The following is an 11,539-nucleotide window of genomic DNA, read 5'->3' as shown; positions in this document are numbered from 1 at the left end:
CAATTAATTCGAGTGTTGCAAAAGGGCGGGATCTATTAAACGAGGAAGTTGTTTGTCCAGTGAACTTTCTGCATCCAGGTCGCGTAGACGATTTAAATCTGCAGCGTTTTTATATATTATATTGAACAATAGCACTTGTTGACCTTGCGTTTCGCAGAAATAGTAATATTGAAACAAAGAAAGGATCTGTAATGGTAGATAAACAGAGGGATGCGAGGCAGATGTGTCCTTGCTGTGATTTAAGAAATCACATGGAAGGCGTCAAATTGCAATCTACAGAACAAACTGAAAGTCGGTTATTAGTGGTTTACTGGATATTATAAAATAATGAGCTCCAAAGGCTTATTAAAATTACTGTGCTTTACATAGATTACAGCCACACAATGTCTGTGATTGGTCCGTCCGTAAAATCATTAGTGAAACCACTGACTGACTAGTTGTGTCCCCACATCATGGGAGAGGAAGACTGTCATGAGCACTTCATCACTCAGACTGAAAGTTTATGAAGTAAGTATCGCATTTCAGAAATTTCATTTCATTTTCTTGTCGGCTTAGTCCCTTTATTAATCCGGGGTCGCCACAGCGGAATAAACGCCAACTTATCCAGCAAGTTTTTACGCAGCGGATGCCCTTCCAGCCACAACCCATCTCTGGGAAACACCCACACACACATTCACACACACTAGGGACAATTTTAGCTTACCCAAGTCACCTGTACTGCATGTCTTTGGACTGTGGGGGAAACCGGAGCACCCGGAGGAAACCCACGGTCCCACGCGAAGGCAGGAAGAACATGCAAACTCCACACAGAAACGCCAACTGAGGCCGAGGTTCGAACCAGCGACCCAGCAACCTTCTTGCTGTGAGGCGACAGCACTAGCTTCTGCGCCACTGCCTCACCCCATTTCAGAAATGTAACTGTTATTGTCACCCACGTTTAGGATAATAAGCAGTTTATCTTACATACAATAGGCCTAAGGAAACTGCTTATAATATGAAACAGGTAGGCTTTGGTTTGATTTCAGTCAAGTATGTATAAAGAATAGGTGTCAGCAGTCATTTATGTTGTATAACATACACAAGAAATACAGCCTTCTGAAAAAACATTTCCTGGCATAAAAAGGATAAATCAGACATGAAACAATTACTTTAAGTAAGACTGTATGATCTTGAAAAAGCACCTTTTTAGGACAGAAGCAATTAATTTAATCTGATAAGTCACCCAGTTTGCGTTATTTTGAAATATTTGTGTGATTGACAACAATATGAGAAGAGAGTAAAAAGAGAGCGAATCAGAAGCAAAACCCCAAACATATATTTTATATTGTATTGTAAACATTCGCATGCATGGTGGAATAAGTCATATTTTTCGAGGGCATTATTAATTGACTGAGAAATATGCCTAGACCTATTATGTTTTGAAGACATGAAATATAATATTTTTTTACCTTCAAAGAATTATTGTGATGCCAAAGCCACTTTGTTTTAATACCTCTCAAATTTTTGTGTATTTAAAAAAAAAAAAAGATTCTCTAAAGACAATAGATGATCAGTGTTACATTTATATGATGACAATTCATAAACCAAAACTTTATTGCAATTTAAAAAACATTTCCTAGATGTAATCCTAGTGGCTATTAATCTTAAATAAAACTTATAATCAATTAATTATGATGTAAAAAAGCTTTAATCAACTTGAGTCTATCTGAACATCATCGTGCATGCGTGAGTTTGACTGAACATTCTGGAAAAGTTCTACAAGCTACAGCTAGAAATGGGCAGATTTAGATCTCTCCAAATCGTTGTTAAAAGAACAAATATACAAATTTCACAAAACACGTCTTGTTATGCTAGCTCTATTTTGACTTTTATTCAAGCAAACGTAAAACCACAAAGGTTTTGATGTCACAACAGACCTTTTCATCCCATTTTAAATCTGTTTTACAGATAAAATGCAACCAGAAACATACATTTACAGGAAACTTTTGTGTGAATTTGTGGTGATGTTATCATGTTTTCATAACAGCATTGACTATATGTTTTTTTACAGTTTATTTAGAATATCAAAAATTTATTATAGCCTCTATTATTTTTACAGTGATGCATTCAATTCATCCTAACATCAGTATTAGACATATAAATGCAAATTGTATTTCAAGTATGGTTACAACAAATTATAAACATTTACACCACATTAACATGAATGAATTTGTCCTCTAAAGTGCATTTCTTATATGTAGTCAACTAAATAGCACAAAATTACAAATTAAAGTCTGAATGACTTTAATAAATAAGAAAATAACCGATTCATAACATGCTTAAATCAAAATGAAATAGGAGGAAGTACCTGTTATATGACCACACGCATCCATGAACAACACACGTTTTACACATGCACATATAATGACCAATTTTTAAAAAGCTGATTTAAAAAACTGCTAAAAAATAATAATTCGGGGGTAAATCTGAGGATTTACTTGGTGTTTTTAGCGTTATCACAGCTCTAATCATGGCCACATGTTACTTAGCATTTAGCAAACAGGCATCTCTTGCCCAAACTGAGAACTATTTAAACTATTTTAAAAACACAACAAAACATCCCTAGAAATACATGTTCAATTTAAATAAATGCGAAATTTAAATATATTACACTGGATTTTTTCAAACAAAAACATTTCTGCAAAGCTTCTGCAGATCAGCTACCTTGTCACCCACCTGTTGTAAAAGGTTGTATTTTCAGTCCCATTACTAGAACTAAAACTCTTAAATCCCGAATTCGACGTCGAAGGATATGAAGGTTCCATCTTCAAATTAACGTACGATTTACGAAACGTGCATATTCTCAATTTTGCTCGGTTTGGGAAAGAAAGGCGGCTACATTAGTTTTTGCAGTAAAGTTGGCAAATAGGAGCCAAAAACGTCATAAAGGGGGGTAGAAGGACAACCAATAGTTTTTAGACGCCTTTTTGAACATACAGATGGACAGCATTCCTTCGAAACTATTCGAAAATAATAAAGGATTATATTTTTACCATTTTTTTAAACAATTGACTAACAACCTGTAACATTTTTACAACTCAATCCAAGACTGTCACAAAGCAATATTGAGTATTATGTTAAAATCGTCACTGATATTGTCACTTACTTGATTTACAGAAAGCAAGAACTCAAAAATAGCACTAGCATTGTATTTTTCTTCCAAGAGCCAAACCCATTCATTCGCTGCCACTGCACTTTCATGTTGACTCATTCAGTTTCAAAACAGGCACAAAAATAAATTTAAAAAAGGTTATAATAAGAAACGTCCCAAGAATTTGGATTATTTCACTTTCTATAAAGAAGCTTCATCTTCATGAGTCCATTAGAGGTTTTATCTGTCTCTGTCTCTGACTGTCTCTCTCTGCTGCTCTCCACCCTTGTCATACTGGCTTAAACTGCATCATCAAACTTCCGCCCTGCTGTCTCACCAGTGGCTGACCTGCATACAAAATCTCCAATCCATTTCACTGCCATTTCAAATTTCCATTCGAATATGACAGAGACCAAATGTGTTTTTATTGTAATGTCTTGTTTATACTTGATTTTCTTATTTTGCACCAAGCTTGCACTTCTGGGTTTTTTTTTTTTTTTTTTTTTGTCTTCCCGCTTGTTGTCACATGTTGCCTCCTACGTCACTGTCCAAATTTAAATAACTGACACAGCATCACACTTCACTTATTAAAAACATACACACACAATGCTGTGGTGATTTCACTTAATCTTTTGCTGAGTGTCATGGCTGATGAGTCAGCCGTTTCATTTTTGATTTAGTTTTGAAATGAGCATTGGGGAGATGAGTGAATGAGGAGTAAATGAGACCTTGATGTGTTTTTTTTAGCTTTTGATTATTAATATTACTTTTAAAGAAGAAGACACTTGGTTAATGTCTTCTACAGCTGTAAGTGCTGGCAGTTATATTTAACTGTTTAAAAATACAGAGGTTTAAGAAGGAAAACAGTTAGGAGACCACAGAACAAAGAAAACTGCCTTTAGGTGAATCATCGGCTAAATTTATCCTGCTCACTCACACACACACACACTCACACACACACACACACACACGTACTTTCCCGCTTTTTTTTTCTACTAAGCTCTTTTTCAACTCCCTTGTATTATAGTATAATTCAGTCTTTATTTAATCACTCATATCATTCTAAACCTGGCTTCTTTTGTGGGACAACATGAGAATGAGTGAATAATGATGCAAATTTTAAATTTTTATTTTTGGTTCAAGGTGCCGTAGAATGCACGATATGTAAAATATTTTACTATGTGTTGCAATATGTTGTTCTTGGAAATCCACATTGAATATCTGTGGCTTGGGTAAGAGCAAAAGATCTTCATAAGCAGTTATCCATGTTCATTTACAACTCAATAGGAATTGGTTTTGGAAATAAGATATCTGTTTGTTCCTTATTTAAATATTAATGAGCTCTGCTCTCATGCTCCTTGCTCTATTCAGTGGCTGCCTCTCACACCATGACGTACTCTAAAACAGACGTATGCAGATTTTTAATTAAATATATGTTTATAACAAAGATGAAAACTATTAAATGAGTGAATTCAAAATGTTTAGAGTATTTTCAGAATATCAACATTATATTTGCAGTGGTGTTCATAATAGCATTAAATGCCTGGAAACCTAATTGGTTAAAGGCCCTGGTATACTTAAAGTTCTTTGTTTAAGGGCAAAAAGATGATCGAAATGGATTATTGACTGTACACTGCTTTTTTTAGACACTCCCATGTTGCAGTATGTGTGGTTGTAGCTGTGTCACGCTGCTCACATGTAACCCTAAACACCACAATGATGGCTGAGAGAGCCACACTTTTGTTTTTTTGTCCACACTTTTATTACGTCATGGTTAGACTACTGCAATTCACTCTACTGTGGCATTTCAAAATCATAAGTTTCTCGCCATCAGTTGGTCCAAAATGCTGCTGCTAGATTTATTTGTAATAGGAAACAACATAATGACCACATTACCCCTATTTTAAGAGACCTCCATTGGCTCCATCTTCTTTTGGTTCCTCAGTCCAGGCCGAAACGTATAGGGAACAGAGCTTTCTCTGTGGTGGGTCCTCGGTTATGGAATAGTTTGCCTGTTGAGATTAAAATGGCTCTATCCATACGGATATTTAAATCGCTCTTAAAAATGTATCTATTTAGCTTGGCTTTTTAATATTATTTTATAGTCCTTTCTACAGCTTCATTTTTAAATGTATTCAGTCATTTCTCTTGGCTTTTTATTTTGTTATATTCTTTTTATTTTACTTTGACTTTTGTACAGCACTATGGTCAATCTTGTAACTGTTTTTAAATGTTCTCTATAATTAAATGAACTTGAACTTACAGCTTTCTCCATAAGGAGTGTTACCGCAGCACACCACATCTTTACATTGTTTTCTACTTGCAGTGCACAGAAATCAAATGGCACCGCTGGTGTGCAGAAACTCATAGAAACGATTTGCCATGATAAGTGCTTCTCATCCAGTGTATGACCCCATCTGAATCTTTAAAATCTCTGCAAGTGATCGTACATGTGTGGATACATCTGTACCAGCTCTTCTTCTCCACCACCCAGTGTGGGTAGTGGTGTTGTTTTGGATGTTGTTCTCCTGTTTGACCACATGGAATGAGAACCTAATCAGGTGGAAGAAATCGCATATTGAAGAAGGCTGATGTCCAGAACACACACATCCATTATGATTATAATTGCCATGAACCGGAGGTAGCTCATAAGTGTTTAGGAGGCAAAACAAACTCCCCCAGAAAGTTTATTTTGATGAGCTGTTTCAAACTACCAAAATGGACTGTAAATGAACTTTGCTATGGATGATTTTAGTTAAAAATTACATCAGTTTAGTTCATGCTTCAATTTCATTTGAAGTACTTAATAGGCTTGAATAGACCAAACACTGACATTTTTCACATGCTAATCAGGCCTATTACATGCTAAGGTATTGATAGAATATTCTATGATTCTTTATAGGGTTACTGTACATTAAAGCTTGTGCTGGATCATTTAATAATGAACGAAACCAGGATCCTCTCTTCACTATATTTCTTAGCTAGAGTTTGGTTTAGGACCATTTTGTATGATCTTTCAAGGAATAATTAGATTCTTACTTTACCACAAGGTAGCTTGATGGGTTCTGTGCATGAAGTCAATGTCTACTTCAGGAAGAATATTAATAAAAATACACTTTTATTATTAAAATAAATCTATTGAAAAGGATGAATAAAAACAAATACAAGATAAAAAAACGAAAATCCTTTACTTTATTCTCTGTTGAAAATAAAGGACCTAAGACTTAGAAAGAATGTACAGAAGTCTTGATTTAATAAAACTAAGGAGATGATAATTAGCAGAAATAAACTAGTCCTTAGTCAAGGGTTGAAACCTCTGGTCTTTGAAGGACATGAAATAGAGACAGTTGGCTGTTTTAAATATTTAGGGACATTTATTAATAGTGGATTAACATTTGCTGCAAGTGCAGAGTGCATTTTTAAAAAAGCAATGCAGAGATTATATCTAAGGAGGTTTAAACAATTTGGTGTAAGTCAAGATGTTCTGGAGATGGTATACAAGAACTAGGTTGAAAGTGATGTGAGTTTTAACTGGACAGCATGGTATGGACTGTTGCCAATTAAGGAAAAGCAAAAACTGTGTCGAGTAGTAAAAATTACCAGTGAAATTGTAGATAAAGCACAAAGACAACCAAATGAAATGTATTCAATGAGAATTAAACAGAAAGCACATGTCATAATTAAAGATTGTTCCCATCCCTTAAATCGAAAATTTCAGCTCTTGCCATCAAAAAGACGTTTTCGGCAACCTCAAGTAAAAGAAAAATGTGTCCTTTCTGCCAAATGCCATAAGAATTTTAAATACTGGGTTCTTAGTATGTATAGGGTTTAATTGAGTTTTTTAATGTGATATATGTGATGACATGTATTTTTGTTGCCTGTTTTTTTCTGTGATGTGTGTAATGTGAACGCTGATGTGGTTGTGTGGTGAAGCCAAAGATAAATTTCAATAAAGAAAGCATAACAATAAAGAAAGTAAAAGCTGCTGGTTTGTATGTTTCAGCCATTAATACAGTATTCAAGCCTTTGAATACAGGTGTGCCTTTAATGTTTTAAGCTATCAATGTTTTATATGTACTTGAGTCTATATTTTAAAAAAGTCAATACACAGAATAAATCCCTTTATATTCTGAGTAAAGACAGCAAAGCAATAATCAATGTTTGATATACTTGAATAGATCTCAAAAGTTTGATATACCTGATGTCTTAAAAGGGTGACATGGTGGCTCAGTGGTTAGCACTGTTGCCTCACAGCAAGAAGGTTAGAAACTAAATTGGCCATAGTGTGTGAATGGATGTTTCCCAGTACTGAGTGTCATTCGCTGTGTAAAACATATGCTGGATAAGTTGGCGGTTCATTCCGCTGTGACGACCCCTGATGAATAAAGGGACTAAGCTGAAGGATTGAATTATATCTTAAAAGTGCTAATACAGAGAAGAAATCCATTTTTGTTCATTAGAGCTAAGTAATTACTCTTTAGGGTTATACTGTACACTTGAACAAAAAACATAACAAAGCATTTATTCTATTACATCTGCATTCGGGCAGTCTTTCAGGGGTCTTGTCCTTCAAGGCCATAGCTCATAGTTAGCAAAGTATGTCTTCCTCTGAAGACAACGCTTTTAGGCTTTCGGTTGGTTAGAAATGTCACCTGGACCATTTCTTTCTTTATTGTCAGCAGAAAACTGACCCACTTCAGTACGTCATTCTTGACCTCTTTGAACTCTGTCAAAAGCATCTCATATAGCGGTTTTCCATCCGAATATGTAAGTAAAGTTTTGTGCTTTTTGCAATTAATGTGATTAAACCATCCAGACACTACAAACTCCAATATTAACATAGTAAATCTGGATTTGTCTCACTGTTGATTTTAATCCATTAACTAACACTCACTAATGAGACTTGATTATTGATAAAGTGTTACATATTGTACTTTAAAATCATTTTGCAATTTCATTCATTCATTCATTCATTTACCCTAAATGTGTATATAGAATAAAGCAGTACACTAAGTATTTTTGGTCATTAAACCAGTTAAGTAACTTTTTTCAGCTTAGGTCAATATTGTGATAATTGCATCAGCAATTAAATGATCATTTTATTTGCCATCAGACTTGTTTAAAATGATCGAGTTTAAAATGACAGAGATGCCTTTCAAATTATTCTTATGAATACAGATGGCTAAATGCTGCATAGGAAAAAGAAAATAAAGGGCAGCCTTCTTGACAATTGCCTCTATCATATCATTGTTAAACCTACGAGTAGCACCATGTAGTAATTTCACTGAAGCATTGGCATTACTGTACAAAGTTTGAATTGCATCATTAAAATATTAAGACCAAAAGTACTGCAGGATTTCAGAACAAAATGAAACTCACTGAAATCAAGAAAAGTCAAAAACTGTGATGTGGATTCAGCTCTTGAGTAATGCAAAACAAGAACAAGACATCCCAAGCTGGACAGTGATTTCCGCGACGTAGATAAAGGAGCGGAGGGGGTTGCGCGATGTCTTGCTTTGATGTAATGTACACATGCATCAGCCGCTGAATGGCTGTCCTGTTTTCAAAATAAGAGTCCCACATACAGTATGTAGAAAATATAGCAAGCTGTTTTAAAATGAATTTAAAACAGTTTTTAAAAATATTGTTTTTATCTAAACAAAGAAGAGTGGCCAATCAAAACCTGCTAGGATGTACATATTAATGATCCCAAATGTTATTTTACAGTGTGTTATGTTCTGATTAACCTATTTTTCTGTGATGTATGTTTAAACAAGATTTATCTATGGAGGTACACGGTATGACATTTTACATTTAAAGAACTCACCTTCCTCATTCTAATGCTCAGATTGAACTTCAGCAAATTATCTGGACAATATTTATGCCTAAATGCTCTGATTTGTGGTCATGCAATTGTCAGATTATAAAATTACAAAACCGAGCCTCAAAAACCATCAAGGATAATTCTGGTAACATATTCACATTGCTGCAATTTTGGGAAGTGCTTCCATACAGTCCGATGAGATTTTCTCACCCCAGGCCACTAAACTCTTAACATCTCCAACATATACAGGATTTCATTAACTTTTAGCTAACCCCACCCAATACTTGGCAATATCATGACACAGCACTTTTTTGCATTTTGTTGTTCGATGAGTTATTTTCAAATTCTTATTTAACTTGCATATCTCAGCAGATTCAGCACCTGTACATCCTGCTTTAATGTATTATAATTTGTAAAAACTTTACAATCTTCATTTAACAAAACTGTCTTTATTTTAATATTATTTTTGTCTATGGTTTATAAATATTGCACGATCTATGGAGTTGACCTTACATTTCACTGCTTGTTATATAGCATGTACTGTATATATATATATATATATATATATATATATATATATATATATATATATATATATATATATATTAGGGGTGTCAAAATCAATTGTTTCTTCGGTGCACCGCGATGCAGATGTGGACAATTCGGTATCGATTCAGTAATAACCATAACCGGTTATTATGTAGTGACGTCATTTATCTCCTATGCACTCTGTCGCGAGGGAGGTGAGCGCCGTTATTTACAACACTCAGCCAACTCAGGGCCGGCCCATGGTTTTGTTTTCGATTTTCCTGACACACATTCAGTTATAGACGACAAGAACTCAAAAAACACTTACCCTAAAAAGATCTAAAGTGTGTTTCCTACAGAAAGACAAAGCTGGTTATGTTTCACAGCTGTCTTTCTTTTTTTCGCTCGACATTACGAGCACTGCTCCGTTTAAGCCCTCGCAGTCTGCGTTTACTTTGGCCAGCAGAGCTCGCGCTGAGAGGAGCTCTCTGTAAGGGACCTTCGGAAAAGTGCTTATTTTTTTCGTTTTTTTTTTTTTCCCGTTTTTCTGCTCCACTCAGCGCGAGCTCTCCCTGTTGCAAGGGCTTAAGTGTGTTTGTTTGTGTGTGTTTGCGTGTGTGTGTTCATTTGTTTGATGCTGTCTATGTTTGTGAATGTGTTTAAATGAGAGACAGTGTGTTGCTGTGTGTCTGTGTGTTTATACAGACAGCATGTTATAGCCTCCCCCCTAAAATATAACACTATATATGGAAAGCATCGTCAATGCACCGTGATGCACCGAGATATCGAATTGAATCGAATCGATGGCATGATAATCGTAACCGAACCGAACCGTGAGACCAGTATATGTTCACACTTCTAATATATATATATACAGTTGAAGGCAGAATTATTAGCCCATCTGAATTATTAGCCTCCGTTTATTTCCCCCCCAATTACTGTTTAACGGAGAGAAGATTTTTTCAGCACATTTCTTAACACAAGTTTTAATAACTCATTTCTAATAACTGATTTATTTTATCTTTGCCATGATAGACAGTAATTTTTTTACTAGATATATTTCAAGACACTTAAAGTGACAATTAAAGGCTTAATTATGTTAACTAGGCAGGTTAGGGTAATTAGGCAAGTTATTGTATAATGACGGTTTGTTCTGTAGACTATCAGAAAAAATCTATAGCTAAAAGGGGCTAAAAATTTTGAGCATAAAATTGTTTTATGCAAAATTAAAAACTGCTTTTATTCTAGCGGAAATAAAACAAGAAAATTTTACATACATACTGTTCTGACTTCAACCGTATATAAATACAATTTTAGCTATTAAAAATCTTAAATATTTGCATTAACATGCAGTGTGGGCAGTGAGTGTAAGTGTCTTTTAAATGATTGCTAAAACTCAGAAAAATACAAAATCAACAAAATTTTGGGATGTTCACCAGTACAAGGGACAGCCTACAAAATGAACATACAGTGCTCAGCATTAATAGAGTACACCCTATTTTGAAAATGAATATTATGTATTTTGGTGCATTTAAACAAAACAGATTTAATAAATAGATATAGTTAATATATAAAATTTTAGTCACCAAACATATTTATATATTTATATTTTTATACATATTTATTTTTATTTTTTTGCTTTTCTTGATTTTTCCTCTTTTTTTAAAATGTGTATTTAATTTTTTCTGTAACATGAATTTAGGTGTACTAGTTTTTGGACCGTTATTGTCAGTTATTTTGTTAGATTCACATTTGGCTTTAGTACTGATCAATTTAATGTATATGCACAAATATGATATTGTACAGCATCCTATTAAAAATAAGAATTTAAAAGATTTGTGAGGGGTGTACTCACATATGCTGATCACTGCATCTAAACTGAGCTAAAAAATATTTAAATTGAGTCGTTGCCGAGTTACTGACAGAACATATCAAATCTTATCCAATGTCAAGTCATACTATAACCATCATCCGATGTCAGGTCATACTATAACCATTCAATTAAGAGACTCCTCAAACAGACTACAAATATAAAAACGACAATCAAAAAAAACAAG

The sequence above is a fragment of the Danio rerio genome, chromosome 5, assembly GCF_049306965.1.
Source record: "Danio rerio strain Tuebingen ecotype United States chromosome 5, GRCz12tu, whole genome shotgun sequence".
Classification (NCBI taxonomy): Eukaryota; Metazoa; Chordata; class Actinopteri; order Cypriniformes; family Danionidae; genus Danio; species Danio rerio.
The sequence above is the reverse complement of the archived record's forward strand: the minus strand, read 5'-3'. Positions refer to the sequence as shown.